Source organism: Amblyomma mixtum, chromosome 4 (assembly GCF_055824585.1).
Source record: "Amblyomma mixtum isolate Tamu chromosome 4, ASM5582458v1, whole genome shotgun sequence".
Lineage (NCBI taxonomy): Eukaryota > Metazoa > Arthropoda > Arachnida > Ixodida > Ixodidae > Amblyomma > Amblyomma mixtum.
This window is the reverse complement of record NC_143015.1, coordinates 12599992-12614004: the sequence shown is the minus strand read 5'-3', so window position 1 is coordinate 12614004 and position 14013 is coordinate 12599992. Positions and strand designations below refer to the sequence as shown.

Sequence of the window (14013 nt, the reverse complement as noted above, 5' to 3'; positions counted from 1 at the left end):
TCTAAACACAACAAATATGTTACCTGCAGTTGTCACGATCCACCACTGTATCGATGAGTGGGAGCAGCATACTGCAGTCAGCAACTCCGGATGTTGAGAACCTTACATTTGTCATGCTCTTATACGTTACACTGGAGACACATCCCACATGAGTCTGAAGATGGAACTGGACAAGACAAAAGACATTTTCAGTGTAGAAGGAAGCACACAACATTCAATGAGAAGAATAATAACACTGGTCATGGTAAGGCACCATATGGACAAAGAGATGGATTGCTCAGTAAAGAGTGCAAGCCACTGGGACAGTATGATGACCTTGTGCCCCGAAACAGGAATGTTCCAAATACAACAGCCACAACAGGGGCAAAAAGTAGATGTTTACGTGGCGGTGGTCGATTGTGGGGCTTACCGTCCCAAAGCGACTCAGGCTATGAGAGACGCCATAGTAGAGGGCTCCTGATAATTTCGACCACCTGGAGTTCTTTAACGTGCACTGACATCACACTGTACTCGGGTCTCAATATTTCACCTCCATCGAAATAAAGCCACCGCGGCCGGGTTCGAACCCACGTCTTTTGGGTCAGCAGCCGAGTACCATAACCACTGAGCCACCACGGAGGGACACATGCTGTTAGGTTGTAATTAGTCGACACCAAGGAATATTACTTGCTTATTGTCATTAATGTTTGAAAGAAATAGTGATCATGCATTTTTACGGCGCAAGGACTTCTGCGGCTGAACGGAGCCATGGCACAAAGTACTTTCAGTCTACTCAAGGTGGGGTCAAAGACCCATTTCTCAAGCGTATCAAACCCAAAGAAGCCGAGCACCAGGCCAGGGGACAGCTTGTACCCACTGTATCACCAGTGAGCACCCGGCGCCACTGGGGTTCGAACCCCGCATTCACCGCATGCGAGGCGGATGCTCAACCACTGGGTCGCCGCTGCAGTTATTAATGTTTAAAAGTAGCACAAACAGCACTTTTTCCTATTGAAACAAATGCACATATATGTCACATTCTAAAAAATGAAAGTTACCCCGAGCTAGCATAACTTCAGAGCACGTCAGTGGAGGCGCAGTGGGAACTGCACTTTTTGTGAGCTTTGTTCGAGCAGGGTTCATAAAGCAGTGAGCAGAAAAGTGCTCGCTGCACATGTAATACCACCTGCTGAGTGCAGAAGCTAGCCTCGCAAGAAGCTCGTCACGCCAGGCGTACTGAACCCATGCTTTTGCCCTGGGGAGAGAGATTATTCTTTAGCAATGGTGTCGGGCTTGATGCTTGTTGAACATATCTCCGCAAATTTGGCGTAAGTGGTGGTGAAGTGCAAGTACAGATCAGAATGCCTAGATTTACGCACAACACATGGCAGAAGGTGACACCAAGGGTGATTTTAACCAAAACAGCACTGGATCGGTAGAAAATATCAGCAGGCACTAGTTGTCCCAAGACGATGTTTCAGCTATCAGACGTGATGGGTGCACTTGCAAGATGTGCAGCGTCAAAAATAAATACGGCTACGCTTGAAGTTTACAACGGTATTTTAAACTGAATGTGGATGCTTTCGACGAGTAGAACTGAAAGTAAATGAAAAGAAATATAACACATGTGTGCACAGACTGACGTCTCCACAGAAATTCAGCTTACGTTGGAAACAAGTGGCAACATTAGGCAATTAAAATGTATACCTGCTGTCTCGTGGCAAACAGAAGAATTTTGTGCCTGGCTTCCTTCGAGTTTTTTCATTGTTGCCGCACCACGTGGCACAGCAGTACCTGCCGTAGCCCCCACTTCCCGGTGGCATGGCCTGAGAACATAGAAAAGCCACAATGTTGCATATCGGCAAATTCCTGCGTTGAGATAAACCTAATGAAGACTAACAAAAACACAAAATACACAATTTCTCACAACGCATGCTACGCGTAGCTAACCAAATTCACACAAAGGCGATATCATAGTTGAATTCACATGTCCTGAAGCCGCCGTGTGCAGCTTTAGTAAATAAAACAAACGGCCCTCGCGCCGAATGCTACAGTTATGCGCTATTTCTTGTTCGAAATATGCGTATTTAGGGCTATGCCCCCCAGCGAGACACATAGCGGAATATTTACGTGCAGACAGTACAGCAAGAATAGCGAACTGCGGTCTTACCAAGAAACAACGGTCGCAGCACCACAGCAGTACACAAAACGGACGTGCCCACGAAGCTTGCAGACGCCGCAAAAAAAATACAGCCGCTCACACCGTCGGTCCGTCGCTCACTGCCGCCTGGACGTGCTTGCCCGTTGGCTTGACGCACTTAAAAAACGCCGCTGTTGCTGACGTAACTGCGGCCGTAGGCGCGCAGCGCACGTCACTGCAAGCCAAGACATGCCAAGACCATACTCTTTTTCTTCTTTTTTTATTTGCACGTTCAGTGCCATCTGGCGGAAACGGGGAAGCGCCGAACTCGGCCGCGAAAGGGCCCGAGTGTCCGCTCTTTACTTTTATGTTACTTTATGGTAGCGGCGGTGAGGAGGCGCCGCACATGCGCAGTAGCGCGCGACTGCGCCGAAAGGTCAGGCGGCGGAGTCGGCGCGGCGGCGGCTGCGGCCACCTGCGCCACGCGGGACGTCACTCGGTTTCGCGCATGCGCAGCTGTGGCAAATCTTGGCTGCGACGGTTCACGCGAAGCGCGGCTGTGGTGCGGGTAGTGAAACTTTTCGCTTCAAAAACCAACACGCGCTTATCTGTCCTCTTCTCTGTTCCAGCTTCCGAAGCCTTCGTCGCCGTCATGTTTGTAATACTTTCCCCATCAGCAGGCGAAGCCCTCTGGGCGAGTCAGGCATTGTCACAAGATTGGCAGGGCTTCCATGAGGCAAAGCCCTTGATTTCAGTTTGTGCGCGACGTTGACCATTGGCGGCAGGGCGCGCAATTCGACAGTTCGGGTCACTGAGCTGGTTCATCCTGATATAGGGACTAGCTTAGTGGACCAGCCTAATCTGATGTAACCCGCGCTTTCTGATTGGTTGACAAAGCCACATGAATTATTTATTTTTTATTTATTTAGGAATACTGCAGACTTCTTCTGGAGTCCATGCAGGAGTGGGAGATACACATGAATGATACCAAAAATACAAAACAAAGCAAATAAAAAGTTAGGAACTCATACTTTTCAAAGCGGCAATAAACTACACTTCATCAGGGTAATCAACAACATTCTGAGGCAGCCTATTTCAGTCGGACACAGTCTTAGGGAATTAGGAATACTTAAATAAATCGATGCAAGCCCGGTATTCTTGTAGATAGGAGGTAGAAGAACTTAAGCCTGTATTCTGTGCGTCTGGATTGGCGAGTCTGAAGGTCCAAGAGATTAACCATGCGTGTTACGCTATCTGTTCGTCTGTAACGGTTGCAGATAAAACTGACGGCCATCCTGTGCACCGTTTCCAACTGCCGCCGCGGTGGCTCAGCGGTGATGGTGCTCGGCGGTTGACCCGAAAGACGCGGGTTCGATCCCGGCCGCGGCGGTTGAATTCCTTTGGAGGAGAAATTCTAGAGGCCCGTGTACTCTGCGATGTCAGTGCACGTTATAGAACCATACATGGTGGAAATTTTCGAAGCCCTCCACTGCGCCGTCTCTCATAGCCTTAGTCGTTTTGGGAGGTTAAACCCCACAAACTAACCAACCAACCTTTCCCAACTTGTCTATATTTGTTTTGTTGCAGGGGTCCCATATGCATGACGCATATTCCCAAATCGGTCTAACCGGGGATTTGTATGCAGTGAGCTTCACCTCAGTTGGGCTGTCGCGAATTTTCTTCGAATCCCCCTTAAAGCCTTACGTGCGGTACAACATATGCTATCAATATGTTTGTTCCAGGTTGAAGTTGATGTTATTTTGACTCCTAGATATTTTACAGCTGATACTTCGTTAATTACATTCCGGCAAATATTCTATGTGTGATGTAATGATTGCTTCTTGTTTGAGACAGGAAGAACACAGCATTCCTTTATGTGCAGAGCCAATTCCCACTTTTCGCACCAGCTGTGAATATTGCCAAGTTTCGCGTTAAGGAGTTCTTGATACTGTGGTGACCTGACCATTGTGTACACAACACAATCGTCTGTAAAAAAATTAACTACTATTCCAGGGTCTATCTCGGTAACAATATTGATACAGCTCAGAGGTGGACGAAGAAGAAGTGCTTCGCCATCTCGCTGCAATGATACAGCTCAGAAGTGGACGAAGAAGAAGTGTTTCGCCATCTCGCTTGTGACGAGGAAGAAGAAGTGGTTCGTCTTCTGGCTGGTGACCGCTCGGCAGACTGGAGCAGTTCTTGTGTCTGTGTGTGCTGTGTAATATTCGTGACAAATCTGGTGGATGTGCGGGGTACGCTTCCAGACCCGCGTAGGCTACCGACCAATACGGATCTCACCCCAGTTCACCAGCGCCGCGGCCGCCGCCTCCGTGGAGCGTCCCCTGAATTTGGACTCCTTCCGGCTGCAACCAGGGCGACGCAACCCCGGCCTTCGGAGGCACCAGCTGCCATGGCAACTGAGACCACGCTCCCGGCGCACATCCTCTGTCATCAGCCACGAACACCCCCGTCGTTTCATGGCGACGTGTTCGAGGACGCCGAGGATTGGCTCGAGATATTCGAACGGGTTATAATAATAATAATAATAATAATGCCTTTATTTTTCATCACAAGGATGAGGGAGGCAGAGAGAAAAAGCTAGGGGTGTAGCTTGACGAGCTCTCGCCTCCCCAAAAATAGATATAACTTGTACAGGGAAAATATGCAGACAACATAACAGCATACCGGCAAAACTTAAAAAAAAGAAAGAAAAAAAAAGAAAAAAAGAAAAACGTGGCAGGAATACTAACGAAATAAAGGAAGCATGAACAGAACCTATTTTCTGACACAACTGTAACACTTTGTAACGCGTAAAAATCAAACGTAAAGGCAAAATTACACAAAAATTACAAATTGCAAAATTGTAATAACATAAATTTAAACACAATTACAGGAATTACAATTTAGAAGTTACAAAATAACAACCACAAAAATTATACAAAATTACAGAAATTACAATTCAAAGTTACACCCGGTTACATATACTTGAAACAAAGTTTTGCAACTCTTTTTTTTTCGAGTGCTCAACAGTCATGTTGTGACTATGGCAGAGGTTGAGATAGTGCGGTAGACTATACCTAAGCATCTGTTTGCCATACCCTGTTCTGTATGCATAAATGTGCCATATTTCGTTGTTTCTTGTTTTGTACGATGCGTGTTTTTTGCATAATGAAGCCAGTGTGGCAATGAAAGGAGTATTGTTTTTATTTTCGGTTTTGTATTTAAAGAGTAAGTAGTATGCATATAAATCATTAATTGGCATTATGTCCCCTTTCTCGAAAAGTGGTTTGGATGGGTGGTCATATGCTACATTATATACTATTCTAAGAATTCTTTTTTGTTGGGTAAGTAATTTTCGGAGGTTTGTGAAAGATGTATTTCCCCATACCAAGTGACAGTAATTAAGATGCGAGCAGAACAATGACTTATACAAAAGCATTTTCACATTTACAGGGAGAATGTTTTTGTGAGCGTAAATTGTTCCTATGACACGGGATAGTTTAGATGCTATGTAATTTATGTGCTCGTCCCAAGTCATTTTCTCATTGAAAAATACACCTAGTATTTTGAAAGAGCTAACAACATCTATTTTAAAATTATCAAGAAATATACCATCATTATTTTGGATGTTCTTGTTCTTGGGGCGGAAAATAATAGCTTTAGTTTTTGAGGTATTAATCTTGAGGGCATTAAATCTTGTCCACTTTTCAAGTTGAGTAAGCGTTGTGTTTGCTTTTGCAATCATAGATGAGGCGCATGACCCGGAAAAAAGCAAGGTGGTGTCGTCTGCATATATTACAATTTTTGTTTCTTTGTCTATTTGTGTTATGTCATTCACATATATATTAAAAAGGAATGGGCCCAAGATGCTGCCTTGGGGCACACCAGATAAGATAGCTTTGACATCTGATCGGTGACCGTTTAATTCTACATACTGCTGTCGATGTCTTAGATAACTGCTCAAAAGTAACAAGGATTGTCCACGGAAACCATATACCTGAAGCTTTTTAAGCAGTAATATGTGGTTAAGATGATCAAAGGCCTTCGAAAAATCTACATATATTCCTAAAGCTAAGCATTTGTCATCGAAAGAGTTTAAAATGAATTCTTTTTGTTCTAACAAAGCGAGTTCCGTTGACAGATTTTTCCGAAATCCAAATTGTGAAGGTGTCATTATATTATGCTTATTACAGAAGTTATTCATCCGGGACAAAATTATTTTTTCAAACCCTTTGGAGAAAACAGGCAATATTGACAATGGCCTATAGTTTGCAAAGTCATTTTTATCTCCCTTTTTGTATACAACTGTTACCTTCGCAGTCTGCATCTTCTGTGGAAACACGCCATTGACTAGACAAAGGTTAAATATATGTGTGATATAGGGTGCAATTATGTCGAGGACATGTTTCACAGGTTTAATCTTAATACCGTCAGCATCGCTACTTCCGCTGTTATTTAATGCCAGAAATACTGACACTACCTCAGCCTCTGTAACAGGACTTAAGAAACAGGTGTGATCCACGGTGCACTTTATGTAATTCAAAGCCATTTCATCATATTCATTTCTTTTCAGTTCCACAAAAAAGTCATTAAATCCATCTGCTAACTTCTTGCCAGACCGTTCTTCATTTTGGTGAATAAGTGTTTTAACTTGAGTTGGATTGCTAGGCTTTAGTAACATGTTTAGCTTTTTCCAAGTTATGTCGGTCCTTGATGTTGGATTAGAGAAGGAATTGCGACAATATTCATCTCTAGCAGCTCTGATGTCTTTATTTAATTTGTTACGCACAGTTTTGTATGCTTTAAAGAAATTGGGATCACGTGTTTTTAGGAACTTCTTGTACATCCTATCTTTTGCTAGGATTCTGGTGAGCAAACAAGGTGTTATCCATGGCTTACGGATCTTTTTTGACTGCCTTAGATGCTTCTGAGGGAACGTAGATTTATATAATCTCACAAAATTACTCAAGAATAAGTTATATGCAGAATCCGGTTCTGTTTCTCGGAGGACATTCCTCCAGTCGAAGCTGTTTATTACGTGTCTAAAAAGTTCTAAAGTTTTAGGTGTTATTTCTTGGTAAAAAACAGGTGCGCTCTTGGGACGTGCGTTGTTGTTCTCAACGCAGAAGTATATGGCATTATGGTCACTAATATCTGTGCATATTACACCGGCTTTGCATGATGATGTGTATCTATTTGTTATGAATAAGTCAAGAAGCGTCACAGACGTGGTGGTAACGCGGGTAGGAGAGCTGATAACATTTGTGCATCCGAAGGACTGAATGAGTTGTTCCATTTCTCGCTTAGCTGCTGTATCAGCTAGCATGTTGATATTAAAGTCACCGCCAAGTACAACACCGTACATGTTATCACCAACGAAGGCCAGGAAAGATTCCAACAAGGCAAAGAAATTGCGAAGGTCTCCAGATGGGGGGCGGTAAACAACAGAAACAATGGTTTTGTCGTATCTTAATGACAGAATTTCATAATCTGGATGGATGCATGAAGAGGCCGACAAAAGTTCACACGAAAGTTCCCTTTTTACCATTATTGAAACTCCACCGCCTCGACCGACAGTTCTGTTCAGATGAAAATTACTGTACAAATTCAAATTCAAGGTGTTTGAATTGTCAACATACCAAGTTTCCGTTAACATCACAAAGTCAAATTGGGACTGGAATTCGGCGAACAATGTTTCAAGTTCAGCGACTTTATTTTTCGCGGATTGCACATTGAGATGAAAAAACTTAAGAAAATTAGAGTATTCCTTGGCAGATAACGTCAAAACATCTGATGGCAAAACGTAATTTGCGTCAGCCATGGTGAACTTTGGAGCCATGGTTAAAATCGGGGATCGAGGGACCTAAGCAAGCTTATCTAAATCACTTTGATGGCGAATGATGATAGCGTTTTGACCGTCTGTCTGACGAACGTAGACGTTCCCATTTCGATGCCACGCATACTTGAAGCCATGTATCAGTGCCCAGCTTTTCACGTTGGACAGCAATGTTCTGTTTCTTTTCGTTCGGTTCTCAAGGATGTGGCGTGGCTCATTTGGAGTGTTCAGTTCCTTTCTTTGGTTTAGAATTGCTTCCTTTACCGACTGCCTAACAAAACGGACGATGATCCCTGGCACCTTACCCTTTGCCGCGGGTAGCCTGTGGATGGCAGCAATGTCGTTATCGGTTAATTCCGGGACCTTAATCTTTCTTGCTACTTCATTTACCTTTGACAGCAGGTTTTCTCTGTCAGTTACGGGGATGCCATGAAACTCAAGGTTAAGTTTCCTGGTCTGCCATTCTAGCTGATCAACTTCCTTCATGATATCAGCTTTATCACTTGTTGTTTCGCTGTTTTCGATTTTGTCAACACGTTTCTTCAGCTCGCCTATTTCTTTGTCCTGACGACGGATGTGTGCCAGTATCTCGTCATACTGACTGGACATTAACTGAACTGATTGTTCGATACTTTCAACAGTATGCTTGAGTGTTACGAGTCCGTCCACCTTTTCATGCAGGGCAACCAAAAGAGCTGAAAAGTCGGGTTCGGTCTTGGGCTTGCTTTCTTGCGCACCCCTCGACCGACTAGTTCTACAAGTGGGACAACGCCATGCGTTTCTCCAAGACTCGCCCTTTGACTTAAATGTGTTTTCAGACACATTCGAACAGTTTCCGAAGTGATATCGGTAACTACATTCCGAGCAAAGTATCCCTTCACTCTCCGTACATTCCTCATCACAACACAAGCATGTAACACTTTCAGAAGGAGGCATAGTGGGCAGCAGTGGCAGCGGCTCTAAGTACGATCTGTTATGCAAAAAATGACAAATTTGAGACCAACCTGCAAAAAGGGCAGAGTATGCTGGTTACGTTGTGCACAGGGTGTTGGTATGCTGCCACTGCTGCCAAAAGGTCCCACGATGTCCGTGCGTCCCTTCTTGTAGTGCGATGCTGGCTACGGCGCTGTCACTTGTCGAATTCGCATGCGCAGGTAGGCTTTCGGGCAGTCGGCGACGCCCCCTTGTTTCTTTTTCTTTTTAGTGACGAAGGTGGGTATCGCAGGATATCTTGAGCCGATTCACAACTGCAAAAAGGGCAGAGTATGCTGGTTACGTTGTGCACAGGGTGTTGGTATGCTGCCACTGCTGCCAAAAGGTCCCACGATGTCCGTGCGTCCCTTCTTGTAGTGCGATGCTGGCTACGGCGCTGTCACTTGTCGAATTCGCATGCGCAGGTAGGCTTTCGGGCAGTCGGCGACGCCCCCTTGTTTCTTTTTCTTTTTAGTGACGAAGGTGGGTATCGCAGGATATCTTGAGCCGATTCACAACTGCAAAAAGGGCAGAGTATGCTGATTACGTTGTGCACAGGGTGTTGGTATGCTGCCACTGCTGCCAAAAGGTCCCACGATGTCCGTGCGTCCCTTCTTGTAGTGCGATGCTGGCTACGGCGCTGTCACTTGTCGAATTCGCATGCGCAGGTAGGCTTTCGGGCAGTCGGCGACGCCCCCTTGTTTCTTTTTCTTTTTAGTGACGAAGGTGGGTATCGCAGGATATCTTGAGCCGATTCACAACTGCAAAAAGGGCAGAGTATGCTGGTTACGTTGTGCACAGGGTGTTGGTATGCTGCCACTGCTGCCACTGTTGCCCGTTACAACGGCTGGAGTGACAACCGTAAGCTCCACAATGTCTATTTTGCACTTGAAGAGTCGGCTCGGACATGGTTCGAAAACCATGAAGCTTCGTTTACGTCCTGGGAAGCTTTCTGCCGCAATCTTAAAGCCACTTTTCCGAATGCAGACCGTCGAGAGCGAGCAGAAGCTGCGTTACACTCGCGCAACCAGCGCCACAACGAGAGTGTACGCATGTACTACGAGGACATGACTCGCCTTTTTAAGCGCGCGGATCCTAGCATGACAGAAGACAAGAAGCTTCGCCACCTCATGCGGGGTGTCAAGCAAGAGCTCTTCGCAGGACTCGTGCGCAGCCCACCAAGCACTGTGGCAGAGTTCCTCACCGAGGCGGCAACTATGGAGAAGACGCTGGAACAGCTAGCCCGCCAGTACAATCGCGACGTCAACACCTTCGGGCCTGATCCCATCTCCACGCCTCCCGGTATCGACGCGGCCTTTCTACGCGAGCTGGTCCGATCTGTCGTCAGAGAGGAACTGCAGGCCTTCCGTACGCCGTCCGAGACGCCATCTTTCACGCCACTGAGCGAAGTCATCCGGGACGAGGTGCGCCTGGCAGCACAACAGCACCAGATTTCCGAGGTTCCTCGCCAGCCTCATGCAAGGCCCACGTATGCGTCCGTCCTGCGCCAGGCCCCTGGGTACGACGTCACTGCCGCGACTCCAGCAGTGCTCTCGTCGAGCTCCCCTCGTGGTGACGCTCCGCCAGCCTATCAGCGACCGCGAAAGAGTGAAGTGTGGCGTGCCCCGGATCGTCGGCCCCTCTGCTATCACTGTGGCGAGGCGGGTCACCTATACAGGGCGTGCCCATACCGCCGCGTGGGCCTACGTGGTTTCGCGCCGAACGACCCGTGCCCTCAGAACGGGGAACGACCGCAGGAGATAGCATTCCATCTGTCGTCGCGCCAGAACCACATCACGTCAGGCCACCAGGAGGCTCGATCACCGTCGCCGCGGCGCTACCGTTCTCCAAGCCCCCGTCAAGCCGCAGGCTACTCCGGACGCCGTTCTCCCAGTCCACGCCGGGAAAACTGATTCCAGCGGCCTCTGGAGGCAAGGCCGCTAATGCCGGGACTTGTGAAGATCCTCCTGCGCCACTACCACGCGACGATGTTTCTCCGGGAGCGAGTAGCGACAGCATCCGACGCGCTACCTCCGATTTGTGCGTCAAAATTGACGGAATCGACGTGACCGCTTTGCTGGATACTGGTGCCGACTATTCTGTCATGTGCCTGGCCCTTGCCGTACAACTGAAGAAAGTATTGACGGGGTGGCCGGGGCCTAGCATTCGCACTGCTGGGGGTCACCTGATTATCCCTGCCGGCAGGTGCACAGCTCGTGTCGATATCCGTGGTTTTGTGTACGTCGGCGAGTTTGTAGTCCTCCGTGAGTGTTCGAGGGACTTGATCCTCGGTCATGACTTTCTCCACACGAACGGTGCTGTCATTGACCTCCACGAATCACGGGTCACGTTCTCGACGAAACGGGCTGTGGCACGCACTGACACAGGCGATTCACGCTTCACTGCTCTGCGACTTGTTGACGACGACGTAATGGTGCCACCCCGGTCCAGTGTGCTAGTTCTTGTGAGGAATGATTTATTCCACGACTACGAAGGTATCGCTGATAGCCACGTACCCCTGCTGCTCGAGAAGGGAGTAGCCATCGCTCGCGGGCTCGTCCAACTACAAGACGGTTGTGCTAGTGTGCTCCTTACAAATTTTGCCAACGAGTTGCAGCACCTCGCCAAGGGCACGGCTGTCGCCTTCCTGCATGACTTCGCTGTGGTGCCTCAAGTGTGCGCCCTGGAGACAAGCCCTGAAGACCAGGCCCCACCATGCCCTGTCCTTCCGTCCGTCAGAATCAATCCCGATTTGGCACCTGAGCAGAAGGCTCTTCTCTCGGCGCTTCTAACCGACTTCGCGGGTTGTTTTGCCACAAGCTCCAGGGTCGGTCGTACGCCTGTCGCAAAGCATCGCATCATCACCGACGAGACTACACCACCCGTATGCCAGCGCCCATACCGCGTTTCTTCGACGGAACGCGAAGCCATTAAAAGGCAAGTGGACGAAATGCTCGCCGACGATGTCATTCAACCGTCGACAAGTCCATGGGCGTCACCGGTAGTGCTCGTGAAAAAGAAAGACAACACCCTGAGATTTTGTGTCGATTACCGCAAACTGAACAACGTGACGAAAAAGGACGTTTACCCGCTCCCCAGGATTGATGATGCACTCGACAGACTACGTGATGCCAGGTTCTTTTCCTCCTTGGATCTCAATAGTGGCTACTGGCAGATAGAGGTGGACGAGCGAGACCGCGAGAAAACTGCTTTTGTGACGCCTGATGGTCTATACGAATTTAAGGTGCTCCCGTTTGGACTATGCTCAGCGCCGGCCACTTTCCAACGCATGATGAACACTGTCTTGTCTGGGCTCAAGTGGCAGACATGCCTCGTATACCTGGACGATGTCGTCATTTTCTCGCCCACCTTCGAGCAACACTTGGAGCGGCTGCGCACAGTGCTCCGGGCGGCGTATTCGCCAACTGCAGCCTGTACAGCCACAAGGCTTGAAACCACGGTGAATTGATCACGGTAACTGAAGATTGTCACAACGGCTTACCTAAAAGGGATAATAAATCCTCTTAAACGGCGTTATATGCCACTAAGCATCCCGATTTGCGACCTAAAAGGAAAAAAATTGTAAAAAAATGAAATAAAAAAAACAATAAAATTACAGTACAGAGAGCGGAGTCGAACGGCCGACCTTCCATACGCAACACGAGCCTCTACTCCACTGCGCCATCGCGGCGATGTCACCCCGTCGTTCTGAATGAATATTTATATCCAGCCTTAATGTGGCTGCTACCTGCCGGTGGGCGGCGCTGTCATCGCTGGCTGTACCGGGTGCATTTGGCGAACACGCCTCCGGGCGCTCCAATGTGCGCAACTTACGATCAAGCCCGAGAAATGCTATTTCGGTTTTGAGGAGCTTCGTTTCCTCGGCCATGTTGTCAGCGCGCGCGGTGTTCTCCCAGATCCCGACAAGACCGCTGCTGTCTCCAGTTTCCCGCGTCCCACTGACAAAAAGACCCTTCGACGTTTTTTGGGACTGTGCTCTTACTATCGACGATTCGTCCAAGATTTTTCCAAAATAGCTGAACCCTTAACAGCGCTGACCAGAGACGACACACGCTTCTTGTGGGGAAGCGACCAAGAGGATGCTTTCGTGGAGCTCCGCCACCGCCTGCAACGTCCACCGATACTCGCCCATTTCGATGACGCCGCAGCAACTGACATATACACTGATGCTAGCAACGTAGGCCTTGGGGCGGTCCTGGTACAGTGGCAGGATGGCGCCGAACGAGTCATCGCATACGCAAGCCGTACACTTTCGCGCTCGGAATGCAACTATTCAACGACTGAGAAAGAATGTCTTGCGGTAGTCTGGGCCATCAGTAAGTTCCGCCCATACCTATACGGAAGACCATTTCGCGTTGTCAGTGATCACCACTCGTTATGCTGGCTGGCCAGCCTCAAAGATCCATCTGGGCGGTTGGCGAGATGGAGCCTCCGTTTGCAGGAGTACGACGTAACGGTCGTGTACAAGTCGGGGCGGAAGCACCAAGATGCGGATTGTTTATCACGCGCGCCAGTGGACCTTGCTTCCCCGGAAATCACTGAAGACTTCTCTTTCCTTGGTGCTGTTAGCGCAACCGATATGGCACAGCTTCAAAGGGAAGACCCAGAGTTAGCGCCGCTCATCGCGTACCTGGAAGGCTGCGACGGTCCCCGCATTCCTCGTATTTTTCTTCGTGGACTCAAATCCTTCACTCTGCAGAACGGCGTCCTCTACAAGCGCAACTTTGAGAGCAACACTGCAACATTTCTGCTCGTAGTCCCGTCCGAGTTGCGACCTGATATCTTGAGCGCTTGCCACGACGAACCATCTGCCGGCCACCTGGGGGTCAGTCGTACCTTAGCGAGGATTCGGCAGAGGTACTACTGGCCAAGATTACTTTTATCAGTGCGGACATACGTCAAAACGTGTCGCGACTGCCAGCGCCGTAAGTCTCCTCCCTTCAAACCCGCAGGATTTCTTCATCCCATAGCGCCTCCGAAGACGCCTTTCCAACAAGTGGGAATGGACCTACTCGGCCCTTTTCCGAAATCATCCACTGGAAAACGTTGGATTGCTGTCGCGACG

The 14013-nt window shown here is 48.3% G+C and overlaps 1 protein-coding gene and 1 long non-coding RNA gene across 2 annotated transcripts in view; one reads left to right on the top strand and one right to left on the bottom strand.

Moving 5' to 3' along the window:
- LOC149345724 (uncharacterized) overlaps positions 1-14013 on the top strand; it is a 48794-nt gene that overhangs the window by 17930 nt on the left and 16851 nt on the right. The window lies entirely within an intron of this gene.
- Positions 1450-2370, bottom strand: LOC149345725 (uncharacterized). The gene is made up of 3 exons (XR_016292026.1): positions 2150-2370; positions 1687-1805; positions 1450-1575 (listed from the first exon to the last, which is right to left on the bottom strand). It is a non-coding gene; the product is annotated as an uncharacterized LOC149345725 (long non-coding RNA).